The following is a 26242-nucleotide window of genomic DNA, read 5'->3' on the forward strand; positions in this document are numbered from 1 at the left end:
ATTGAGTGGAAATCTATGTGTGAGGCTTTTAGTTGTGAAATATTCTCAACTATGTGAGAATATCAGGGATAATTAATGTGTGTAGATCTCGTAGAAATCTTAGGGATTACGATATCCTTAAATAGGAATTAGTTGAGTGATTTATGGAGAAGATTATGGATTTAGAATAATCCATAACTATGTACTTATTTTTATAAATGTAAGCCTGCGAGGAGTGTGAGAGGAGAAGTTTTGAGATAGTTTTGAGACAGAGTGTTAGAGTGTTAGAAAAAGCTAAGTAGAAGAGAGAACAAAACAGGGCATGAGATGTTCTGTACATATATGTAAATACTGTGTGAATGAAAGAGTTTTTGTGTTTAAATATTGTTTATGCGTATTCTGTTATTATGTGATTGATTTCGTTGGTTAATTAAGATGTAGGCTAAATTCCTCTGTATCGCATGAATGCTGTGCATGGATGTATTTGAGATCCCGGTGAATAAAGTTTAGAGAAGGACTAAACTTAGTGGAAGGGCTAAATCTTGGCAAAACCCTGACAAATTCGCGCTAAATTCAAAAGAAGAGCGGAAACCGTCTGATCAACAGATCGACAGATCTAAAGTCATCGTGTGGTTAAAAGGAACAAAGGTTAATCCAAAATCAGACACGGTATTTTTATTAAATTGGGTTAATAGCTCAGTCAATCGCAGCCATCTGATTAAAGGAGGTAGATCCGACGGATATCGCGCGGAAAAATGCACGTACGTTAATTTCATTTTCGGACCCGATGAGATATCAAATGTGGTTTAATCCAGTTGGGTTCTGGATCAATCGAATCCGTTCATTGTGAAGGGCGCGATCCAACGGTGATCGCGTGGTAAAGGTGCGTGCAGGTTAATTCAAGAATCGGACCCGAGAAGTTTATGAGCTGCGGTTTTATTTCTTTCAGTTCTGTGGAAGATTTGGGTTTTTTGCTGTATTTCGGGTAAAGTAAACAGTTTGGCTATTTTAGAAGGATAGCTAAATTAAAGGTTTGAACGAGATTTTTCTTTGTTTGGGTTCCGCTAAAGCAATCGAGGTCTAATAATTAATTAAATAGGGTTTAATTAATTTAAAATTTTCCGATATGTGTTTAGGTGTAGTTTCACCCCATCAAGATTTTGGATGAATTGACTCTTTTTATTGTCACATGAGGATTTTGGATTATAACCTAGGTCGTTTTATTCCATATTGTTTGCAACATTGTAATCAAAAATCCATTTTAGAAGCAACATTCATAGTCTATTAGAATGGAGAAATTCTAGCTGAGAATGCAAATGAAATTTTTGTTTTGCCTTTACATACCAAATGATCCACAACATCACATTTTTATTTAAGTTGTTAAATAAATGAAAAATGAGGGAATAATGAAATCTTGGACAACTCACTTTTTATAATTTAAAAACTCCATAGAACAATGAACATTAACAGTAAACAATTTTGGTCGATGCAAACATCATGACTCCATTTATTTTGATGGTCATTTTCACTATTACAAATTGAAAATGCATTCAATTCGATTTCACAATGCTTATAGGGGAGAGCTTTACTTCCATTGCAATTGGGTTAATTAGAAACACCATGACTCCATTGAATAAAAAAGTTTAAATTTTTTTAATCAAATAAACTCACAATTGTCTTGTTATGGCGAGAGAAGAAATTGTGAGGAAAACACAATGGATGATAAGAAAGAATACCACACAATTCAATTCTTTTTTTTTTTTGATATTTCATGTCTCCATTGAATCAAACAATTTCAAAATTTTTTAATCAAACAAATTCACAATTGTGTTGTTATGAATAGAGAAGAAAATGTGATCAAAATGCAATGGATGACAAGAAAGAATACCACATAATCAATTAAAAAAGTTGATCTATCATGACTCCATTGAATCAAACAAATTCAAAAAACGTTTATCAAACAAATTCACAATTGTCTTTTTATGACCAAATAATAAAATGCGATCAAAACACAATGGATGAAAAGGAAGAATACCACACAATCTATTAAAAAATTGATTTTTCAAAACTCCATTGAATCAAACAAATTCAAAACTTTTTAATCAAACAAATTCACAATTGTCTTGTTATGACCAAAGAAGAAAATGTGGGAAAAATGCAATGGATGATAAGAAAGAATCCTAGAAGCATATGGGCATGTTGAAAAGTCATGAACTCAAAATGGAACTCATCCTCAACTTCCTTAGTATTACAAATTATGCAATTTTTTTTATTCCAAGGTGTTTCTAACTCCACAACTCATGCCAATACTTAATAGTCATCTAAATTTTTTATCATGATTCAAAATCAAGACAAACAAGTGGATTAAATCCACGTGTCAAGTTTAGATTAAATTGATGAGCAGGATTTTACATCACAGTAAGACACATTCTACACTAGAAAATTTCACCTGCAAAGCACAATTTATCATTTGCTTAGTGATTTAACAGGTTCAAATTTTATATAGTTGAAGGGATATAGTATACTAAGTCACACACAACAATGCAACACTATAAGCTATATGGTGTAAGACAACATTTGAAAAGAAAAATCACTAGTACACCCCTCCCTATCAATATATGGATCTAGTATACAAACACAAGAATGTAAGACTACAAGCTATATGGTGTAAGACGACATTTGAAAAGAAAAACCACCGATACACCTCTCCCTATCAATATAGATAGGCCCACCTGATTTGAGCTACACCTTGTCTGTATAACATTTTATCTTTTAACGCATAAGTTAATTGTAAGGAGGATTAATATCAAGGTCCCTCTCTAAGGTTTCTTTTTCAAATATAGGTCTTGATGAAAGAGATAGAAACTATGAAGCTACCAAACAAATGCGATGATTTTTCTTAGCAGAATTGATGATTATGCCTCCAACCGAATCAAAACAATATGTATCTAAATGAAAATGTTGACAGAGAAGGTTTTCGAAGATCTGGCTTCTTCGAATTAGAGGACCGAGCATTCAAATAGCTTAATTTGGAGAGGGATCATACTCCCCATTGCATACCATCCCCCCATAAGTCCATATTTTTCTACCTCGGTTAGAGTGGTTGAGGGTTTACTATGACTCTAAACGAGGTTTTACCCATCCTCTCTGCTAGAGCCTAAAAATCCCCATAATGCACAAATTATTACAACATGGGTCCCCTTACTTTTCTGGTGGCATTATCAATCGGTAAGAAACACTCAGAAAACATTCATCTCCTTAGTTTACTCATCAGGGAAAATGACTCGTGCCTTTTAGTCATCAGGCTCAAAAGACGAGGGTCTCCAAAATGGAATCCCATTTGATGAAGATGCTATGTTGGGACGGGGTATATTAAGTCTACATTCAACAAATTTTCTACTTTTACCTTAATGCCGATCACTTTCCTGGGATTCACTTCTAAGAGAGGGTAAATAGTAGTATTGACTAAGCTAAGCAATTTATTTAGGAAGTGAACCCCAAGGAAAATTTATAGTGAACCCCAAGAAAAATTTACAATGAACCTTAAGCATAAAAACACTGCAAAATTTACAATGAACCACAAGCATAAAAATACTGCAAAATTTATAGTGAACTCCAAGCATAAAACACCACAAAATTTACAGTGAAAACTAAGCATAAAAGGACCACAAATTTATAGTGAACCCCAAGCAAAATTTGTAGTGAACCCTAAGCAAAATTTACAGTGAACCGTAAGTATACAAACACCTAAGAGCACAAAATTCCCATGGTTTGAATGTGTTTTCAAACACAAAGTTAGCATCTAGTAGAGATGAAATATCACTAGACAACCATCGACGAAGCCACCGAGCCACACAAACCCTGCTGCATCAACGTTGATGACCTCGACCCCTCATTATACCTCACCTGCAAACCCAACTAAGCTTACCTACAACATAAATAACAAAAGTTTCAAAAAGACTGCAAAAAAACCATAAACCCAAGCGAAAATGCATGAAAAAATCACATGGAAGAGAACTTATCCTTGAAAAAACCCATTGGAGCATGAAACCTCCATCTCCACTGTTGAACCGACTGCAATCTGGGGCTGGGTCAAAAGCAGACTACTGTACCAAGCACTGGTGCACCATGACCATGGAGCAACGAGTATGAAATAAAAGAAACCCTAAACCACAATAGGCGAACCCCTAAACCCCCGACAAACCATAGAACAATTATCTGAACAAAGAAACCAGTGGAGCGCAATGACCGGGCGTCAGGTGACCAACCTCAGGGCATCGACCGAACAACAATCAGGGCAATAAAATGTCCACACACTGACCCCAAGAAAAATAACAATGCCTCCTTGATACAATATACCCTAAACCTTAAGTGCATACCAAAAACGTGAGAAACAAGGCTAGAGTTAATTCCCCAACTACCATGATAGGCGGGAGGGTGTGTTGGCAAAATGTTGTATAGTGAATTTGGTGGTCGTTTTCGTACGTGGTAGGGGTGACACATAACAACTGGTGTCCCTCTCCTATTATGTCGCTGAGCTGCTTTCGTTGACACACTATCATATAACACCATCGTCCACAGAATATCCCTAACATTGTGTCCTCAAGAAAAATAAATTGATTTAGTGACAAAATGAATTTTAATAAGTCACCTTAATGATTAGTATAAGTCTCTTTAAGATTAATTATTTATTATAAAGTCACTTTATAAAATAAATAATTAAAAAATAGATTCAAGTAAGAAAAAGAATGAAGAAGTACTTGTACAAGTTAAGTGGTATAAAGGAGAGGTAAATATCATAAGGCATCATAATGAAGAAGTAATTTTATAATTTAAGTGATATAGAGGGGAGGTAAATAGCATAAGCCATCATTTTGATAACATTGAGAAGGCACAAAAAGAGTTGGGGGAAGGACAAAAAGATTGAAAGAAGGAAAATAAGTGTTATGGATAAAATCAATAAACTAACAAAAAAAAAGAACAAAAAATTGACAAGTTGATAGTGGAATCCAAGAATTGATAACAAAATGCATTAAGAATGGAAAATGATGACAAAGATGAAATGAAAAGGATACTTAACTACCCCATGAAAGAATTGACCAACAAATTGAAAAAGTAGGTGCATTATTTGTAAAATCGTTAACCTATTAAAAAACTAACACCAAGTAAAGAATCACAAAATACAAGTGATCAGAGAAATCAAGAACCTTGAGAAATATTTCTTTTAGGCAACAAGTATCACATAAAAATTTCAAATAGAAATTATCAAAAAATTAAAGGAATTACAAAAAGATTATGGTAAGGACCATAGAGGAGCAATCATCTAGGTCACAAAATTGGAGGGTATTTTGAATTAAACACCCTGTTGGGTGAAATAAAAAAAATAATGATATCCTCCAACAACCTAGAAGGATAAGCTTATGACGGTTTATATGGTGGACCATAAAATGTGATGCTTGTTCCATCCATTGGCAAAGTTTCACAACCACCTTATTAAAAAGATTCCACGATGGGGAAGATGATGACTGAAATAACGAATTCGTTAAACAAAAAGAAAGCGAATTGGAAGTTCCAACAATAAGACAAATCTGATTCACATATGAACAATTCCTAAAAATGTATATTTATGGGTTAAAGGATTATATTCACAGTGAAATCAAGTTATGGAACCCTAACATGATTAAGGATGCAAGACACCATCCACTAATTGAATAAAATAATAAATTTGATAGGCTATCATCTATAGGTCAAGACAGACAAAACAAATACTCAAATAAAAGTAAAAAAAGTGAAATCAAGTTATGGAACCTAACATGATTAAGGATGCAAGATACCATCCACTAATTGAATAAAATAATAAGTTTGATAGGCCATCATCTATAGGTCAAGAAAGACAAAACAAATACTCAAATAAACGTAAAAAAAGTGAAATCAAGTTATGGAACCCTAACATGATTAAGGATGCAAGACACCACTAATTGAATAAAATAATAAGTTTGATAGGCCATCATCTATATGTCAAGGAAGACAAAACAAATACTCAAATAAAAGTAAAAAAAAAATCACTCTACAGACAAACCTAACAATTATGTACCTCCTCCTTTAAGGAAATCAATGCTAGGGCTCATATAAGAAATAGGTGAACAAATGTAGATTTTTTGAGACAAGTGGTCACCAAGGCACAAATGCAACAATTAAAAACAACATACTTGTAAAGCAGAGAATGAATCAAAAACATCTAGCAGCGACTCAAATGAAAAATGTAAGTTTAGAGGTTAGTAAATTCAAATGTTACCAATATTTTGAAATTGAAGTTCAATATAGATGTATAGAGAATATATTAAAAAAAATATTTTTTTATCTTTCATCTTTAATATCACAAAATACAAAATTAACAAATTCTAAAATTAAAAAAACCCATCCAACATTTATTTCACTATGAAAATCCAATATTATTAATTATTTTAATAATATTGATGTTTTTCTTTTTTTTATCTTTCATCTTTAATATCACAAAATACAAAATTAACATATTCTAAAATTTAAAAAAAACCATCCAACATTTATTTCACTATGAAAATCCAATATTATTAATTATTTTAATAATACTGGTGTTTTTCTTTTTTATCTTTCATCTTTAATATCACAAAATACAAAATTAACATATTCTAAAATTTTAAAAAAAACCATCCAACATTTATTTCACTATGAAAATCCAATATTATTAATTAATTAATAATATTGTATCACTCTCAACAGTACTTCTGGAGGGCACCCTTGCGAAGCTCGGGGGCTTGCACCGACACAAGCTGTTGTTTGGAGGTCAACATAACTTCCTCTGATACCTTCGCTGGTAGGCCTAGGCCGTCATTATCCCAGACTATCTTTGGAAGGCCCCTACTTCAATTTCTTGTATTTTGGTGTCCGGTCCTCATCACCCGGAGCAGAAATACTTGAAAGTTGTTTGATTGGCTGACTTCTTTTAGGGACATTTTTAGTGTGTGCTCTATGCTCCTAGTTGGCCTAGCTTTCATTTTTCTTGAGTCTTTAATTAGATCTTAATAAAAATTCAAAGTGGCTGATCGATCGCCTAGACAGTCTCGTAGACTTCGTGGTCTTTCACCACCAAGTTTAGAGCCTTCTCCTAGAAGGCGTAGGGGCAATACTGCCAGTGGTTTTCACCCCGTGGCAGCTGACGCATTGGAGATTGATCCTCCGCTCGGGGGCATTAGTGTTCAGGATAGGCCTGGTACTTCCGCAGAGCTAGAGAGGAACACCCTAGTTCTTTCTTGAGTTCTCTTCCAGTCGGAAGATAACATTGAGGTAGAAGAACTCTCAGAGTCGTTAGCGGCTCTGAATTCTCCTCTACCTTCTGATCATCTAGACGTATTATTATACGTTGGGACTCCGACGCATAGACCGTCAAGTCCAGGTTATTTCACGCACTTACCTTTGATGACCACAGCTGGAAGCATGGCATCTACCATGAGTGCTACAACCATGCAGACTCCAACATCAATACAAGGGGGAGGAACTATTTCCATCCCCTCTGCATCCTTATTTGGGTCTATTGCTAGCACATCCTTAGTTGGGTCTACCTCCATTCCGTCTACGAGTGGAAATTCCCAAGCCAATGCATCTAGTTCTGGATTTTTCCCGTTTGGCACCCATTCTCAGGGTATTCTGTCAGCTCCGTTTAATGCCTCCACATCCATGATGAGTGGATCGGCTTCGTTTCAGGGTTTTCCTTTTGGAAGTGGTCATATACCACATTCCAACCCAACAATAGGATCTATGCCTTTCTCTTCTACAGGTCAAGGCAGTAATCCCTTTCAAGGTTGGACTAACCCTGTAGTTAGTGGCATAGGAACTAGGAATCTGTTTTTTCGGCCAACAAGGGAATAGGCCGTACTCCACAGTTAGTTCGTTTCAAAGTATTCCTCCCTTAGCTACCACTTGGAATCCTTATCAGGGGTTATCGACTCCTTATAATTCTTTAGGAGGGAACTTCGCTGGTTATGGAGGTTTTTCGGCTGGAGTTGGTCAAACTCCAAATTTTCCTGGACCACAAGGATCACCTTTTGGTTCAGTGGGTTCTACTAGTTACTTCGAGCAGCTTGGTGCCTTTCAAAATCCAGGCCAATCTTTTCAGAACTTTGGGAACTCCGCCTAATCTGGGTGGAATCCCCAAGGTCCTCCTAGGCTTCCTTTTCTGGCAACCCTGAATTTTCCAGATCTCACAAAATTGACAAATGATCCAATCAGATACAATCTGGCCTGGCCTTCGGTCCCAACCAAACTCCCATTGGATATTCCAAAATTCAAGGGTAAGGGTGGTGAAGACCCAGGCGACCATGTAACCACATTCCATTTGTGGTGCTCATCAAACTCCCTCATCGATGACTCGATTAGGTTGAGACTTTTTCAACACACCTTAACTGGCAATGCGGCTAAGTGGTATATAGAGTTTCCAGGGGGCAGCTTTACATCTTTCGCTGATTTGGCTAACATTTTTCTAAACCATTTCTAGTTGCTCGTCCGTTATGATGCCGGAACTGAACTTCTGGCCAATTTCCGTCAAGATATGGCAACTCACATCTCTGATCATATTCAGGAATGGAGACGAAGAAAGAGGCTCATTAAAGCCAAAATTCCTCTTGAATATCATCTCGAATGGTTCTTGAAATCATTACAACCTGAGATCTCCAAGGATGTCTCTCTGTCCAGAGTCTACTATGAAGAGCAAGCTATTTTTCGGGCCCAACAGTTAGAATTGATTTACTCTCAGTCTGGGATTCTTCAAAAAATCTTGCCTGATGCTCCAAGGACTAAGGTTGATATAGCCAAATTGAAGCCAAGTCCCCATGCGGATGGTATTGTTGGATCAATAGACACCAATGCGGTGAACCTTCTGAGCCAATTGCAGTAGTTGTCTATACAAACTGCTTCTTCCAATCAGGCTACACCGTCTACTACTCCACCTTCTCAACCTTCTTCCGTAAACGCCGTTCAGGCTTCTAACCCCAAAGGAAATCAAAATTCTGATGGGAAGAAGAAGGGATGAGGTAAAAAGAAGAATCAAGATGGGAAGGGTAATGCGAATAAGCCCGGCAATAATGCTGGTGAGGGTGGAAAAGAGTCTAAGAAGAAAGTTAAGTTTCCATGCAAGCTATGCAGTGGGGACCATTTGACTCATCTCTGCCCAAAAATTCAAGATGCTCAATGCTTGTTAGTGCAGCAAGGGTCTTCTAGCTCCCAGGCTGTCTTAACTAACCCTTTCCCCCAAGGGCAGCAGTTGCTTGCTGGCGCGAATTCAAACCCTGGTACCTCTGTAGGGGGCAACTAGGAGGGGGACCATTCCTCAAATGTTTTCATGATGGGTTCTCACGTCAATGTGGCCACACGGTCACATGATTATGGTGAAGTTGAAACATCCAAGGATAAATCTGTTCCCGAAACTACGGATCCACTTCATATTGAGCGACCCTCTGTTGAGTCTATACCTTGGATACCGAAAGGTTCCGCCAAATGCGCGACTATCAACCCTAATGCTAGGGCAGCCCAAAATTACTCCATTGTTGAGGATTTGGCTCAAAGTCCATGCACTATGTCTACTTTAGAGGTACTCCAGTCGTGTCTAGCTCAACAAAGTGCTTTGCTTTCAGCGATAGGGGTAGTTGATCCAAACAATTCCTTAGTGCTCACTTTTGACATGCTCAATGTCAAAAAGAGACTCCCTCATCATATGGCTTTTCAAATAAAGTCTACTTACCGGAAAACTAACATTTTTCGAACCATTATTGATGAGGGAGCTTCCACGTGCGTCATGTCGATGTCATGTTGGAAGGCCATTGGATCGCCTTCAGCTATTCCTTCACCTACACTCTTGACAGCATTTGACGGTCATTCTCATAGGCCACACGGGATTATCCCGACCTTTCCTATATGTGTTGGAGGGAAGGTCGTTAACATCGAAGTAGAAATCGTTGATGCCAACCTAGATTACAATCTCCTCTTAGGACGAAATTGGATTTATGAAATGGATGCCATCGTTTCGACTCTATTTTGAGTTCTTTGTTTTCCTCATGAGGGGAAAATTGTTAAGGTTGATCAATTGGATTATTCTCCAGTTGACCCTAGAGAAAATTCAGATTCTATTGTTTCGTTGGTGGATAACCCTTGTCAACCTATCGAGAATCTAGGAGTTGGGATGTATTCTTCATTGATGGGTACATTTGATTTTCCCGCTCCTATAGCTAGAATCAATGTCATTTCATCCTCCAAAGAGTCTTCACGAGAAGAGTTCTTGCGGACTCGTTATTTTTCAGACCCTTGGACCTTGCCTTCGCCTACTACCACATTAGATGAAGGACAAGTGGGTGGAATGGCATCCCCCATGTCTACAACAGAGCTTAGATATCAGTCTATCGTTAACTCTGCAGATGACCATCCTACTCCTTTTTCAGAGGAAGAGTTAGATGGTGATGTGGCCCTAGCTTGGACCCTTGACTCTACTTCTGCTATGGATTGCTTAGATACGGTTTTACCATCTGAGGAAGCAATCTTAGAAGCAATGATGGGTGTAGATCGACCTTGGGAAGACTTACACCATCATTCATATTTTCTTCCCCCATTGCGAGAAGTCAAGTCCAGGTTTTCCAATCTGCATACTAGTGATGTTTGTACGGTTTCAAACCCTTTGGCTCTAGCACACATTCGTGCCGAAGGTAACATGTCGGTCATTTCAAAAACCGTACCGATAAACATCTCTAGGAACCCTAATGTGATAGAAAATGTCTTCATCAGAGCTGAGTGTTCCCCTGAAGAGATTCAAATTTACACCGACCTCTTTAAAGAGTTTCGGGATGTATTTGATTGGTCTTATGAAGAAATGCCTGGTATTGATCCATCCATTGTTCAGCATGAGATCAAGACATATGAAAACGCTAAACCGTTTCGTCAGAAGCTTCGGTCTATCAATCCTAGGAAAGTAACATCTATTAAAGCTGAAGTAGAAAAGCTGCTCAAGGTGGGTTTCATATACCCCGTTCCCCTAATGGATTGGGTTTCTAATCTAGTCTCGGTTGATAAAAAACAAGGAATGATCCGTGTATGCATTGACTTTAGGGATTTGAACAAAGCTTGTCCAAAAGATAATTACCCCACACCGTTTATTGATTAGATAGTTGATGAATGTGTGGGTAATGAGATTTTTTTCTTCATGGATGGATTCTCCGGTTATAATCAAATATCTATCCGTCCAGAAGACCAGCATAAGACAGCTTTCATATGTCCCTGGGGTACCTTTGCATACAAAAAGATGCCTTTTGGTCTTAAAAATGCTGGAGCGACCTTTTAGCGGGCCATGTCATATTCTTTCCATGACATCAAGCATGTCATCGAAGCATACTTAGATGATTTAGCTGCTCATTCTCGAAAGAGAATTGATCATCCTGGTCACCTTCGGTTGGTTTTCGAACGATGTCGTTTTTACAAGATCTGGTTGAATCCAAATAAATGTGTTTTCGCGGTTACATCTGGTCGGTTATTAGGGTTCATTGTGTCAACTGAAGGGATTCGAGTTGATCCCTTCAAGGTGGAGGCAATAGTTTAGTTACCTCCCCCATCTTCCATCTGACAACTTCAAAGTCTTTAGGGGAAGGCAAATTTCTTGAGATGGTTTATAGCGAACTATGCTGAGATAACTAAAGGGTTTATGTGTTTGCTCAGGAAAGGAGTTCCATTTCTATGGGACGAATTCGCACAACGATATTTTGATGCCTTGAAGCAGGCATTGATCTCTGCCCGCTTTTGAGTCCACCGGATTATGGTAGAGATTTCCTTTTGTATCTTGCAGTTGCAAAATCAACCATAGGTATGGTTCTGGTTCAGGAAGATGATGCTCTCACGGAGCATGTCATTTACTACTTGAGTCGAGGCTTGGTAGGCCCTAAATTACGCTATTCCTTGGTTGAGAAATTAGCCTTGGAAGTTGTCCATGCTGTCCAACATCTTCGCCATTACATTCTGCTACGCAAAACATTTGTCTTAGCGACGGTCAATAATTTCCAATTTGTCCTCAGTAGGCGAGTTATTGGGGGCAAATACAATCGATGGATTGTTATTTTACAAGAATTCGATCTTGAGTTCTTATCGGCCAAGTCTAAGAAATCATTGGTTTTCGCAAAATTAATTTCCCTGCTGCCTTGTGGAGAGGATACTGTTTATGAGGAAAGTTTTCCCGATGAAAATCTGTTCCTCATCTCTTCACAAGATCCTTGGTATGGAGATATCATAATATATCTCCAGACTTCGAAGTTTCCTCCTACTGCCTCCAAGGATGAACGTCGAAAATTAGATCACCTGGCTAAGAACTATGTGATCATTGGTGATACATTATATCACCGAGGGGTTGATTCGATCCTTAGGCGTTGTTTAACCTTAGAGGAACTAGAGTCTGTGCTTAATGATTGCCATAGTGGAGCTTGTGGTGGTAATCTTTCAGGGCTTGCTACAACCTAGAAAATCTTGCGTGCTGGCTACTTTTGGTCTTTGCTTTTCAAAGATTGTATTGAAGCGGTCAAACATTGCCACCCTTGTCAAGTCTATACTCGGAAGATGCACGTGCATCCAGCTCCTCTTTTCCCTGTTGTCACTATCGGTCCTTTTACAAAGTGGGGTATTGATTTTACTACTTGTAATCCACCTTCAGCAGCGAATCACAAGTACATTATTGTGGCCGTAGACTACTTTACAAAGTGGGCTGAAGCCATGCCCACTTATAAAAACAATAGTGAAACAACGGCATTGTTCCTCTTCAATCAGATTATTTCACGGTTCGGTATCCCGAGAGAGATTGTCACTGATCATGGCAGTCATTTCCAGAACCAACTGATGTCCAAATTGGCTCTTAAATTGGGCTTCCAGCAGGAGCATTCATCTCCGTATTATCCTCAGGCCAATGGCCAAGTAGAAGCCGTGAATAAGTCCCTCAAGATGATCCTGCAAAGGACAATTGACAAAAATCGCTCCAATTGGCATCTCATGTTGTATCCGGCTCTCTGGGCGTACCGAACTTCGATAAAGACTGCTACTGGTTTTACACCTTTTCAGTTAGTTTACAGTCTGGAATCTATCTTTCCTGTTGAATGCGAAATTCCATCTCTTAAGTTAGCTGTTGAGCTCCTTCCAGAGACCTCTAGTCTCGAAGAGCGCCTCCTTCATTTGGAACATCTCGATGAGCAGCGTCGAGATGCCGCCACAATCAATGAGGCTCATAAGAAAAGGTTTAAAACTCAGTACGATAGAGCTATTTGTCCTCGAGTCTTTTTTATAGGTGACCTTGTCTTGGTCTATGACCAAAATAAAGATGCATTGGGGGCAAGCAAATTCAAGTCTATGTGGTATGGTCCCTTTATAGTGAAACGAGTTTTAGAAAAATGGGCTTATGAATTAGTCGATTTTGAAGGTAACAAGTTGGCAGAGCCTTGAAATGGGCTCTATCTCAAGAAGTACTTTGCCTAGGTTTCGGTCGAGCAATGACTTCTTTGTATATTTTGTATTTTTTTACATATCTTATAAGGAGTTTTTATGATATCGACATTCTTTGATTTGCTTTGGCAGGTGTTGATGGATGACTTGGTCTATTTTGGATTCGCCGATGGTGCTAGTCGGCACACTCGGAACCTTGCTTCCGCAGCTTGGGTGATCTACTATCCAACTGGTCAGTTGATGGTGTCAAGGGGAGTATGCATTGGTCCTGCATCAAATAATATGGCTGAGTATACTGCCGTTATTAATCTACTATCTGAAGCTATTTCTTATGGAATTGATTCGTTAGTAGTGTATCTTGATTCACAGCTGATAGTGTCTCAATTAAATAACATTTATCGGGTTAGGGATCCATGTTTATATCGCCAATATTTGAGAGTGAGGGTGTTGCAAAGATCATTTGTTTTTATTACTTATTTGCACATTCCACGATCTAATAATTCATTAGCAGATTCTATCGCTAATCAAGCTTTAGATTGGCATATCATTCATTCATCAAGATAAAATCAAACATCAAAAGTCGGAACTGTATATATATATATATATAGCTATAGTTATATCTATATATATATATATATATATATAGTTATAGTTATATATATATATATATAACTATAACTATATATATATATATATATCATAAAATCGCCCGTGTGTACATAAGTGTGTCCAAAATAATATACAAAAATTGGGACTAAAATGCCCATAATCATGTCCAGACTATCTATGACCCGGCTCAGGATGAGCGGCCAAGTATGTGACTACAGCGTTAGCCACACGCCTAAGAGTCTGAACCCAGTCCCGTGGCATTCCAACCACGCGACGCTGCATGTCCTCAGGGAGATCCTCTACTGCCACCATCGGTACTCGGTGAGTCAATCTCACCAAGTTCCGCTGAACTGTGTATAGGACCCACTCTGTATCGGCAGCCACCTCTTCGGCACCTCGGCCGCGACGTCCATGCCGTGGGAAACCATCTGGTCGTACTGGCCCAATATCTGGAATATGATCATTACATTAGTCATTTGAATCCCATCAAAAATATTTTTAAGTTCATTTTCATATTTGAAAAATCATAAAAATCATAAAATCAATAAAATATTTGTTACCTATATCTCCCCATGCCGTGCCTGGTGGTAATGCCAGATCAGGATCTCCCTGGAAGTCCAAGCCGGCGTAGGGGTAATCATCCACTGCGATGATTTTCTGCTCCCACCAGGAGAAGAAATCGTCGTCAAAAGCTGTCCGCGGTACGTCCCCACCTCCTAGACGTTTCATCAGATCGACCCACCTGCCCATCCGTGGATCTCGTGGGCTGCTGATCGGAACTGGTACTCTAGGGCGTAGTGCTGGGACCTTCTCAAAAAAGAAGGAGCACAGAATAGTCCCATACCCAAAGTTTTTGGTTTGGCCCTTTTTGATAGATGATAGCTGGCTCTTCAAGTTGGTGAGAAGAGGTGTACACCAATCAAATACTGTGGTGAGACAGTCTACAACCAAGCTCATGGCAAGTCGTGAAGCCTGGTGTAAGGAGGTTGATCCATTCACTCTGGCTATAGTGAACAAGATGATCCTCAATGACAAACTCTCTACGTGCTTGATTGGAATCTGGCTTCCAATCTTTTCTGGATGGCCCGAGCAGTATATATGCACATAGTCCTCTATAGAAAGGCTACCTCGTGAACGGCCCGTAGAATGTACTACCTCTCCCCTCCGGGAAAGGCCTGTGATAAAATAGATATCCTCAATCTCTATCCTCAGTGGCATCTGATCAATCATGAATGAATCGTCCTCGATACTCCAGTAGTGAATGAGCATTTCGAGCAAGCGAGTATTTGCCTTCATATTTGGCATTTTGAAAATTTTTAACAAACCGCATCCTCTCAGTGCATCTAAGGCCTGTTGATCATTCATAACCTCATCATCAATAGTGGCATGCTCCCTTTCCCTCCAGGTGATTGTCATCCTCAAAAAAAAAAAAAACAAGTTTGGGCCATTAGTTTTTTGTTTTGAAATCATAATGGCGTATACGTGGGTTTGTTTTATACTCAGTCGCGTCTAGGGCCTGCGTATACGCAGGTTGCATATAGCCAACCCGCGTATACGCTGTGACAATTTTTTTGACATAAATTCAACGGTGAAACCTTAATTAAAATTCTTAAAAACAATCACAAATTGATGCAAGCCAAGTTTGGGGGTTACTTGATGATCTTGAGAAGATTTGAGCTGTCGTATTCGGCAAGGGGCAAGCTTGCTTCTTTTTCTCCACTCCTTGTACTCTCAACTCAAACGGTAACAATGGTGACTCAAAAAGTTATTTTATAGACTTTGAAAATGTCAATTTTTTTTCAAATTTTGATTTTTTCCCTCTCATGTATCTTTTAACTTGGGAGCTTGAATTGTCGAGGATAGGTTGTTTTTTAGGATGTTTTGGAAGTTTCTTCGAAGATTTCAAGTCGGTTCCATGATCACAGACCCATCATGGCAGGTATCGTTTTAATTACTAGCATATAGGTTAGGGAAGCCATTCTTCTGTTGCATTTTGCATAACTAGCCTTCATCTCCTGATATACTTGCCATAGGGTCGATCCCATCGTGTTATGGTTAGTAAACCATCTTCACTTGCCGATTTTTTAAATCATGACATGATGGTAGAGCCATACTTTTCATGGGCATCATAATTAGCACCTCACTGACATTGGTTGCCCATGCTGCTTCATTGAGTAGGCTCGGGAGTCCTTTGTAGTCCCGCCATGACTTATGCATTGAAGACTCATTCCTCTTTGCTTCTTCGCTTCGTTCTGGCCTTATACCCTAGAGGCTCCTTCGTGTTGAGTTGTACTATTGCATTGCATATTGACTATTTGCACCTTTTGGCCTTTAGCCGGCTTCACTTGGACTCGTGTTTAAGCCAACTTTTGACCAAGTCATCTGCAAAATCAAACTTGCAATCCCTTAACTTCTGCAACTTGACACACTATGACCCATGGAAGGAACATACCTTTGAGTGTCTTTGACCAGTTTTCGCCTCCCTGCATTGAGCATAGGATTGTTCCAATCCCAAGAACTAGATCATCTGCTTCATCGACACTCATTCTTTCCACTGTATTATAACATTCTTTTATTCTTTTTCAAGCTTAATGAAAAAGACAAAATATATATATATATATATATATTCCAAAAAAGAGCGGGAACGAAACAAGATTTCCATTTATTGTTTGCAGCTAGAGTCAGTCGTGTTTCCCTTGAACAAAGCACTCAAAAGAAAGTCTCTCCTCCATTTGGGCGGGATTTAGTTTGACTTAGGTACGCCTTAACCTTGTTATTGAGTCAGTTCTTCTCCGATCGGTTATCTCTTCCAATCATATGGAGAGTTCGTTCGTGCCTCCTGCATGACGAGCTTATACAGAGTTATCATATGCTACCACATAGTCATCATTTGAGTTGTGCTTTTGTTCAAGGGAAGTAAGCCTGAGTCGGCCTCTCTGCAGTGTCTCTTGAGCTATTTTCTAGTCAGCCATCCTTGGTTGTCTGTGTCTTGTATATCATCACATCAGTTATATTGGTCCTTTACTCGTGCCGGTTTGAGAAGGTCTCCATTGAATTCTTGTTGGCAGGTCTTGTCCTTATCAACGACGACATCTTGCTCTGAGGACAGGCCTAGAGCCGCACCATGGTCCTATTTTCATTATTGATAGGTCACCTTGTGCTCAACATCGATCAATATCATGGGTATTTGACTGAGTGGTTTCCCTTGTGTTCGATGTTAGCTTACATTATCACACATTGGGATTCGTGTAGTACCTTGGTTTCCATTTGACCCTATTGGTGGATACCTCGCCTTTGTGTCAGATTTCATTATTGGTTGGTTTAGAGGGTTTCTGTCATGCGCTAGCTACATCTTGTGTACGCCGAAAACATGCTTTGGTTGGGTTACTACATCTTTTTTGTCCGATTCCTTCCACATTATTGGCCTATGGGTTACACTCGCACTAGATTGATGAAGGATGCCTTAATGCCTTCCTTCTAGCGGATCTTTCCCTATCGACTATGACTCATTGCTTTGGGGCAAAGGTCTAGAGTCCATTTGGCAGTACCTTGGGGTTTGCAGTCATCAGTGGTAGATCCTTCGCTATCGATAGTGGGAAACTATCATTGTCTCCTGATCGATAGATTCTTCCAGGTGTTCGACTTCAAATCATCTATTCGCACTTGTTAGATTGTACTGGGTACCTTGACTCTCATTATCATTATCGGTGAGTAGTCTCGCGTTTGTTAACGGTATACATCAATGACCGATAATCAAACGATTTCTCACATGGTCGACTTCAGCTCATTCATTCCCATTGTGTAGAAATGTACCATGGCAGTCAGTGAAGACCTTAGGTTGCATCAGCATTCATTGGTTCACTTGACAGTTGCTCCTGTTGCTGCTAGTTGATAACTTTCCACCGTATATGTTGCAGTCATTCATGGCGACATTTTATATGTCGGCACTTGAGTTTGCAGTGTAGTATCATCTTATTCCATCATGTTTATTTGGTACTATTGGGATCAGTTTTCGACGTCAATGATCAACTTCATCTTTCAGCTTCATTGATCTTCTTATATGTGACATTCAGACATGTACTTGTTCGATCGTGATAAGATGATCCATTATGTATTTCCAGTCTCCTATACTTGTATACTTAGTATATCCACTTGTGCTTGATATGTAGACATGCTTTACTTTCTCTGAGCATGGGTGTCGGGAAGGTAAATCCCCTCTACGGATAGAGGCGATCCCTACTAGCCCAATAGGGGTCTAGCAACAATCACACAATGCTGCCACGCATGTTCCTAGTTACAATTAAACAAGAAGTAAGAGCACCTACTTGGATTCCTGCGCTGTCGTTGGACGAAGAGATGTCTCCTTCGCTCCTTCGCTTCGGCTGGTCACAGTCCTCCGCGATCCCCGCGAACGGACACCTGCACACACGAAGAGAAGGCAAACGCAAGCGTGAAATCTAGTAAAAGTAACTATATGCCAGTCAGAAAAGACATAATTCACATTTATCCATTGCATAAACAAACGAGAATGGAACAATAATAGCAGTCATCTATTATTAATCAGAATAGAGAAGAGTACAACCAAATGTTCTGACGTCGATAAACTTCTCAGGAGGGATCAGTCAGCATGTATCTCAAGCATTCACCTTTGAGGATGGTTCTCCCAAGACAAACAACTCTCTCTCTCTCACACAAATGTCACAAACAAACTTCCCAAAGCAATCAATCACTTCCACTCCTAACACACCAAACCTATAGCAGCAATCTGAGCACTACAAGCTCTGTACAATCCAAGCTAAGTCTAGCTAGTTCCCACTAGTTTCTAACTAGCTGCTCATGGTAATGGTGGAAGTTTATATAGGAGAAGGAGTCTCCTAAAAAGGTGGAAGGATGAGCTTATCTTCAAGGGGAGTAGTTGCAAAGGGTCGAACAGACATGCCATAGAAGGGAGTCGATATTCACAAAGCTAACAACCAAGCCTGGAGAGATCTGGAAGGCTGGTTGTTTGAACAAATTCGCCCAAACTGGATCAGCGCGGATTATATAGAGACTGCCGCGCTGTCAGCACATAACAATAACTGAACAAGTCATGTCAGCGCGGAAGAACACGCGAAAGCCGCGCTGTGCGTCATCGCGGAAAAGTGATGTTCTTTCGCGATGGCAGCGCACGAAATACACTGTGAGGCGCTGGTCATCGCGGTTATTTTAGGAACAGACGCGCTGATGCACAAAACTTTGGAAAAATGGGTTTTAAGCCAGTTCAGGGATCAAACACTTAGTGATTGTGACTTCTGGACACAGCAGGGCGACTGACAGGAAGGCAGTGATAAATTACTGTGTAACAGATGCCCCCTAAAGCATGAAGACCGAGAGAGTGGGAGGGGTGAAATGCTTTACAACACATGCCGAACTGGAACACCACCAGGAAGTACCGAAAAATCTCTGACAATCATATACATGCAGTCTAGGCATGGGCGCAGCCATCCAAAAGACATGCGAGACTGGTCTATGGTATGGACGCAGCCACCCAGCTAAAGAGACCATAATAATGACAAGGTATGGTCGCAGCCATCCATCAATGAGTCATGTAATGATTATCCACAAAATCGCAACCTGGACCACAGTGAGTAAGGATCCAGGGTCTTGCGCTCCATCTCGACCCGAACAGAGTACAAGTCCACACATGTGAATACAGGGGTTGGAGTCGAACATGCATGAACATCGTCTGATTACCGGCCAATGATGAGAACCGTTAACAGACGCGAGAGGTACCACCAATAATGACAATGGCCCTCAAGGTACTATAGGTACAATCCGTGGCGTGTGAATCAATGAGCTGGTGTCGAACACCCACGGAATCATTCGATCGTAGGTCAATGATGTAAACCTTGCGTCGAACACGAGGAACCTGCCATTGAGGCATGCAGGCTCCAAGGCACCTGGAAAGAGTCTCTAAGTCACTTTCTCGGATAATGAGTTGAAGTCGACGAGAAGTGGCCTTGATCGAAGGTGGGCCATGATGTTTCCCACATCATCGACACGAGACAGAGGAAAAATGATTTGTGTGAGATAGCAGATGAGGTTGTATTATTGCAGAGGTCAACTTCTCTTGAACATATCGGCGGCACTGTAACGGGTTTGGCAGTACTTGACATCAGATGAGCAGCGGATAAGATGGTGACGGCAATGAACAGAGGTCAAATAGGATATCCCAAACCCATGGAGACTAGTGAAAGATAAGATGAGATGGTCCCACCCAGACACGAAGCAGTGGAGTGCCATGTTCAAGAGCGACATACTGCCGACACGACTATGATTACAGTTCCATTTTCCCCACCATTTCTGGCAGGTACCCCGATTATTTTTGGATGACAAGCTTGACGGGGATAGCATATGCTTGAGGAGCGTCATTTCGACAATACCCGATGTCATCAAATGTTTAACGAGCCTGACAAAGGAAAAACTCGGCGTCTTTTCTTGTTTAGAGAGCCTGAAAAGACAGCGAAAAGAAGACTCCAGGGGGGTCCTTTTTCGTACAGTTGTGTCTCTCGAGCCCGAAAAAGTATAAAACTGTGCTCGAAAGAACCGCCCGGTCATTACAACCGAGGAGTACTTTTCATGAATAGTGTCTCCGACCGGAAAAAGTAAAAAAGCAGTCGGAAGTACGTCGTTTTGGAGCCAATAACGAGTGCGAAACGACAAACACTCGGCAATCTTTTTAGTTTAAACGGTCGACAAAAGAGCTTTAAAAGCGACCGCCTCTCGTTCCTTTTAACGAGTCGAGAGGGGGACTCGGCAATCTTTTCATCTTTAAACGGTCGGGAAAGAGCTGAAAGAAGACCTCCATTTTTATTCTCTTTAACGAGTCAAAAAGGGAAAAATACTCGGCAATCTTTTCATATTTTACGAGTCAGAAAAGAGCTTAAAGGCGACTCGTCCTAGAGGAACGAGTGGTATAAAAGGTAGCAACTGGTTCCGGCAATGGTGGAACTGCTCAAAACGTGTAATGGTCAAGAGGCTGGCTAATAAAACCACTCATCGCTGCGGTTCCTCAGGAAAGGATAAAGAACCAAGTGAGAGGATATGATCGGCCAAAGAGATGGTGGCGATGGAATGAAACAACCAAGGCTCATCTAGCAGAATTCAGCGGATAAAAATGGCAATCACGAGATGTAAATCGGGTATGGGTTCATTTTTACACAAGCTTGAACCGTGAAGAACTTTGCTTGGATTCGGTTTCATGTTTACACAAGCTTGAAACGAAAAATTATGCTTGTTATAAGTTCGCATGCCCCCAGCATAATGACGCAAAACGAGGTACATGCCCCCCAAGCTTCATTGCATTCAACAAAGTGGATGGAATGAAGGTTCACTCTCGAGATCTAGGAAAGACTCGATTTGGAAAGGGAGGTGTTTCATTTTTTAATGAGGTTGACACAGCAAAAGAACTATCCTCATAACCCTTGTTTCATTTTTTAACGAGCTTGACACAAGATCAGGAACTATGCTCGGACACCTAGTTGCATTTTTTAAGGAGCTTGACACAGGAAAGCGAACTATGCTCCGACCAAGCCCAATTTCATTTTTTAGGGAGCTTGACATAGGAAAGTGAACTATGCTCCGACCACCTTGTTTCGTTTTTTAACGAGGTCGCCACAAGATCAAAACTATCCTCGGCCAGATCCAGTTTCATTTTTTAAGGAGCTTGACACCGGAAAGGAACTATGCTCCAACCAGACCCAGTTTCATTTTTTAAGGAGCTTGACACCGGAAAAGAACTATGCTCCATCTAGACCTAATTTCATTTTTTAGGGAGCTTGACATAGGAAAGTGAACTATGCTCCACCACCTTGTTTCGTTTTTTAACGAGGTCGCCACAAGATCAAAACTATCCTCGGGCCGCCGTGTTTCATTTTTTAGCGAGCTTGACACAAGACAAGGAACTGTGCTCCAAACGCCGTGTTTCATTTTTTAGCGAGCTTGACACAAGACAAGGAACTGTGCTCAGAATGGACTTCATCATAATGAACGGGAAGTGGAGGCCCCCAAGAAAGTGGCTCCGGAGGGGAGTCCAACATCTTGGAAATCAGGACCTAATGCCCCCAGGACACTATGTACGATGGTGTCGTCACTGGGTACGGGCACGGGTTGGGTGGCCACGTAGTTGATTTGCGGTGAGGCAGATGCAACTTGTGGATGAAAACCAGGAGGGAAGGAGGAGTGCGCCGGAGGGGCTTGTGGACGAACGAACGATAATTGATCGAATGTCACGATTCTTCCATCGTGTGGAAAACAAACCACACGGAAAAGTGAAGAAACAAGGGCTCCCATGGCATACACATAATCACGACCAAGGAGAAGACTGAAGTCTAAAGAACCTTGGGTAACCGAGACGTCTATATAGACGGTCTTGCCTCCCAAAGTAATAGGAAACTTCGGGAGGATCCCTAATGGCTGACTCGTTCCTCCATCAAACGCGGTGAGATGCGGCGCGACAGGTATGAGCGATGGGGAACCCAAAGCTCGCCAAGTAGTAACGGGCATGAGACTAACCGATGCTCCTTCGTCTAACACAGTGCCGGGCAGCGCTTTACTGCAAGCATAGGCGGTGACCCAGAAAGGCACATGGGACGGAAGGGGAGGGGCAGTCAAACGACTCCAATCAAAGGAGATGACCGAACTACTTGGTGGGGGAACCATATGGTTGCCCCCCTGCGCGGAAAGAACCGAATCTAAATTCTCCGGAGAGGTTTCAGGAGAACCTTTATCAAGCTCAGGAGAATCTGAGGAGACGAGAAGAACATGAGAATTTTGCTCTTCCGAAATAGAGTGGTTGAGAGGAGGTGAACTCGAATCAACACCCTTTCCGACCAACGACGGGTCTGGAACAGACTGGGAACAGCCAGGTTCGGGAAGAGGGGCTTGGACAAAAGAGGAATCTGAAACAATCTCTTTGTCAACAAGGGCGCGATCTACAGCTGTAGAAAGACGCTGATAACCAGCGGGAAGTGGATTCGAAGGAGCAGCAAGACTTTCCAACACAGCAGAGGCTTTATCCATGAGTGGACAAAGGTGAAGGGGATGTTTGCCTTCACAAAGTCGACAGGGGATTCGAAACTTCCCTTTCTCCTTACCATTCCTAGCTGATGAGGTAGCATCGCCATGATCATCAGTGGACGATGGAGGGCGGGCCAAATCGTGAGACCAAACTTCTAATACCCTGGGAATGCCAGGGCAATCACGAAGGAGATGGTCCTCCTTGCATAATTGACAAGGAAACTTGACCTTCCGCGGAGGAGCAGAAGGTGACCCGACTTCAGGTATAGTGGAGTGGATAGCTGGACTTGAGAGGGGGACTGTGTGTGTAGGCTCTCCCTTAGGGGACTTCTTCTTCTTGGTCTTCCTCTTCTTCTTCTTAGCCACCTGGTTATTCACATCGAGAATTTCACCAGGCGAAGTACAAGAGGACGACGTAGAAGTAGGCGTCGAAGGGGAGAGATCCACCTTAGGATCAACATGACGTTGTTCAGGTGGAGGGACTGATGGACTAACAGCCGATACGGTAGAGACCAAAGAGGTTGAAAACAACCACACAGGCAACCCGACAGTTAACCCTGGTAGGGACAACGTCGCCATATACGGGGCACCAACATTCCCAAGAGGAGGGAATTGTCCTGGATTCCCATCAGAGGGGGAACCTGGGTTGGTGAATCCCGGAAAAGTTGCCATAGCAAACGAAAACGAAACCTACTCGAGCTAACGCACACAAGATCTAACTGGGTGATGTTATCGTGGCCAAATTAATTTTTAAGACATTGGAATTAGACTTGACCTTTTCATGTTTCAGGAGTCGAGAAAAGGACGAAAAGATGACTCCAGTCTCCTTCGAATGTTTAATGAGCACGAAGTGACAAGAGGCTCACAGGCACCTTTTCGTTTAGGGAGTCCGAAAAGGATCAAAAGCGACTGCTCTGGAATTCTAGGTAGAGGGTGTGCCAAACTCTTCGCAAAACCACAGAATACTTTTTAGGGTACGGGTGGTCAATCTTCGTGAATGCTGTGTTCACTGCATTGCGAATCGTAGGGCGGCCGACTCGGCTTCCTATGGATAAAGGATAAAAGCCTAGTGGGGTCTCCCTATATACGCGACGGTACGTGGGAGCGCAGTCCGTGTTAGACCACTATCGAGTCACAGAAGGAGGAATCACCCAACCGTAATGTGAAACAACAGTGACTATGTTTAAAGACGCCGGAACACGTCTCTAACCTAGACCTCTAGATATTTGCGTTTAGTTCCAATGCGTTTTCAGATTCATTTGGTTCATTTTATAGTTGATCTTGAGATTAAGTTTCGATTTCAAGCTCTATCGTATGTTCGCTCACAATTACTTAGATGCAATCTATATGCAAAAGAATTTCGTTTCGTTCGATGAATTCTAGCTACGAGAGAGCAAAGAATTTTTTAAACAAAATGAATACAAACAAACAAGCAGCCAAATGCAACTAAAGCGAGGAAAGGAAACTTTTCTTTTGAAAATGCAAATCAATGAAATGTTCTTTTCCTTTTCGAATTTTAAAGCAAGCTACTAATTCGTTTTCTTTTTAGTGACATAAAACACCTAAAGGAATTTGGAGGAACTTGAACACCAAGTAAACTACTTAATGAGAGCACACGAAGTTCCCGAAAACACTCAACCAAAGTCTCGAAATCAAAAGGAAACAAGGCAATGCACGAGCTATGTGATCTAAGCTCTGCAAAACAAGCAAGGATCGCAAGCAAGGAGGAAGCGAAAAAGACCACTTGGAAGCACAATCCAATACACTCTGACAATCACTGAAAAAATGCGAAAACGAGTCTAGAACGAGCTGGTCAATCAAGCAAACAGGGATCCTCACGGGAGGCTTGACACACACACACGGCCACTAGATGTCCTAGGGTTCAGAGTGCGAAATCAATAGAGAAAAGCAAACATCCGACGGACCAGAGTCGCAACCAGTCAATTAGAGACCCAAACACAATCCAGTAATCGCAAAAGTAAGGATGAAAACACGAACCAAGCAGCTAGAAGGGAAGTTGTTTGCAAACTTAAAACCAAGCAAAACGAAACCCTATGGAGTTGAGCTCCGTAATCAAACAGTTCAAAGTTCAGAGAGTGAAAAACAAGTCATCAGACAAGCGGGGAGAAGAAGGGAAAGTCACAGCAAGAGGTTCAGGAGGTCAATTTGGACAAAAATGAGTTTTTCAGGCTCAGCGCGGGTAGCCTTCAGCAACTTGGCGCTGACAGGGGGAGGCCTTCAGCAACTTTGCGACGTCAGCGCGGAAAGTCAGGGAAAAAGCGCGCTGCCCTAGGACAAACGAGGTCAGCGCGGATATAAGGCACACAGACGCGATGACCAAAATCGCAAAGAAGAGGGGGCGCGATGTCAGCGCGGAAGAACACGAATAAAGCGCGCTGCCCTTGAAAACGAGGTCAGCGCGGCTGTTAGACGTACAGGCGCGATGAAGAGAAAACCAAAGAACAGAGTCGCGATGTCAGCGCGACTGTTCCGAAATAAAACGCGCTGGGAGTAAAAAACAAGGAAAGCCAAAATAAAAACTTCCCAAACCAAAGGCAGGAGCTTTTTTAATAATAAAGACGCTTTCCAGAAACACCCAGAAAGTTCATAAGCAATAAAGACAATCCCAAAAACCCAAAAAGAGATCAATCAAAGCCAAACACAAAAGTGGACTCAAGAGACAAAAAAGGCTGATCCCCAGCGGAGTCGCCAAATTGTCGGGAAGGTAAATCCCCTCTACGGATAGAGGCGATCCCTACTAGCCCAATAGGGGTCTAGCAACAATCACACAATGCTGCCACGCATGTTCCTAGTTACAATTAAACAAGAAGTAAGAGCACCTACTTGGATTCCTGCGCTGTCGTTGGACGAAGAGATGTCTCCTTCGCTCCTTCGCTTCGGCTGGTCACAGTCCTCCGCGATCCCCGCGAATGGACACCTGCACACACGAAGAGAAGGCAAACGCAAGCGTGAAATCTAGTAAAAGTAACTATATGCCAGTCAGAAAAGACATAATTCACATTTATCCATTGCATAAACAAACGAGAATGGAACAATAATAGCAGTCATCTATTATTAATCAGAATAGAGAAGAGTACAACCAAAT

The sequence above is a fragment of the Pinus tabuliformis genome, chromosome 3_2 (assembly GCF_031772625.1).
Source record: "Pinus tabuliformis cultivar Carrire ecotype Pingquan chromosome 3_2, CPIR1, whole genome shotgun sequence".
Classification (NCBI taxonomy): Eukaryota; Viridiplantae; Streptophyta; class Pinopsida; order Pinales; family Pinaceae; genus Pinus; species Pinus tabuliformis.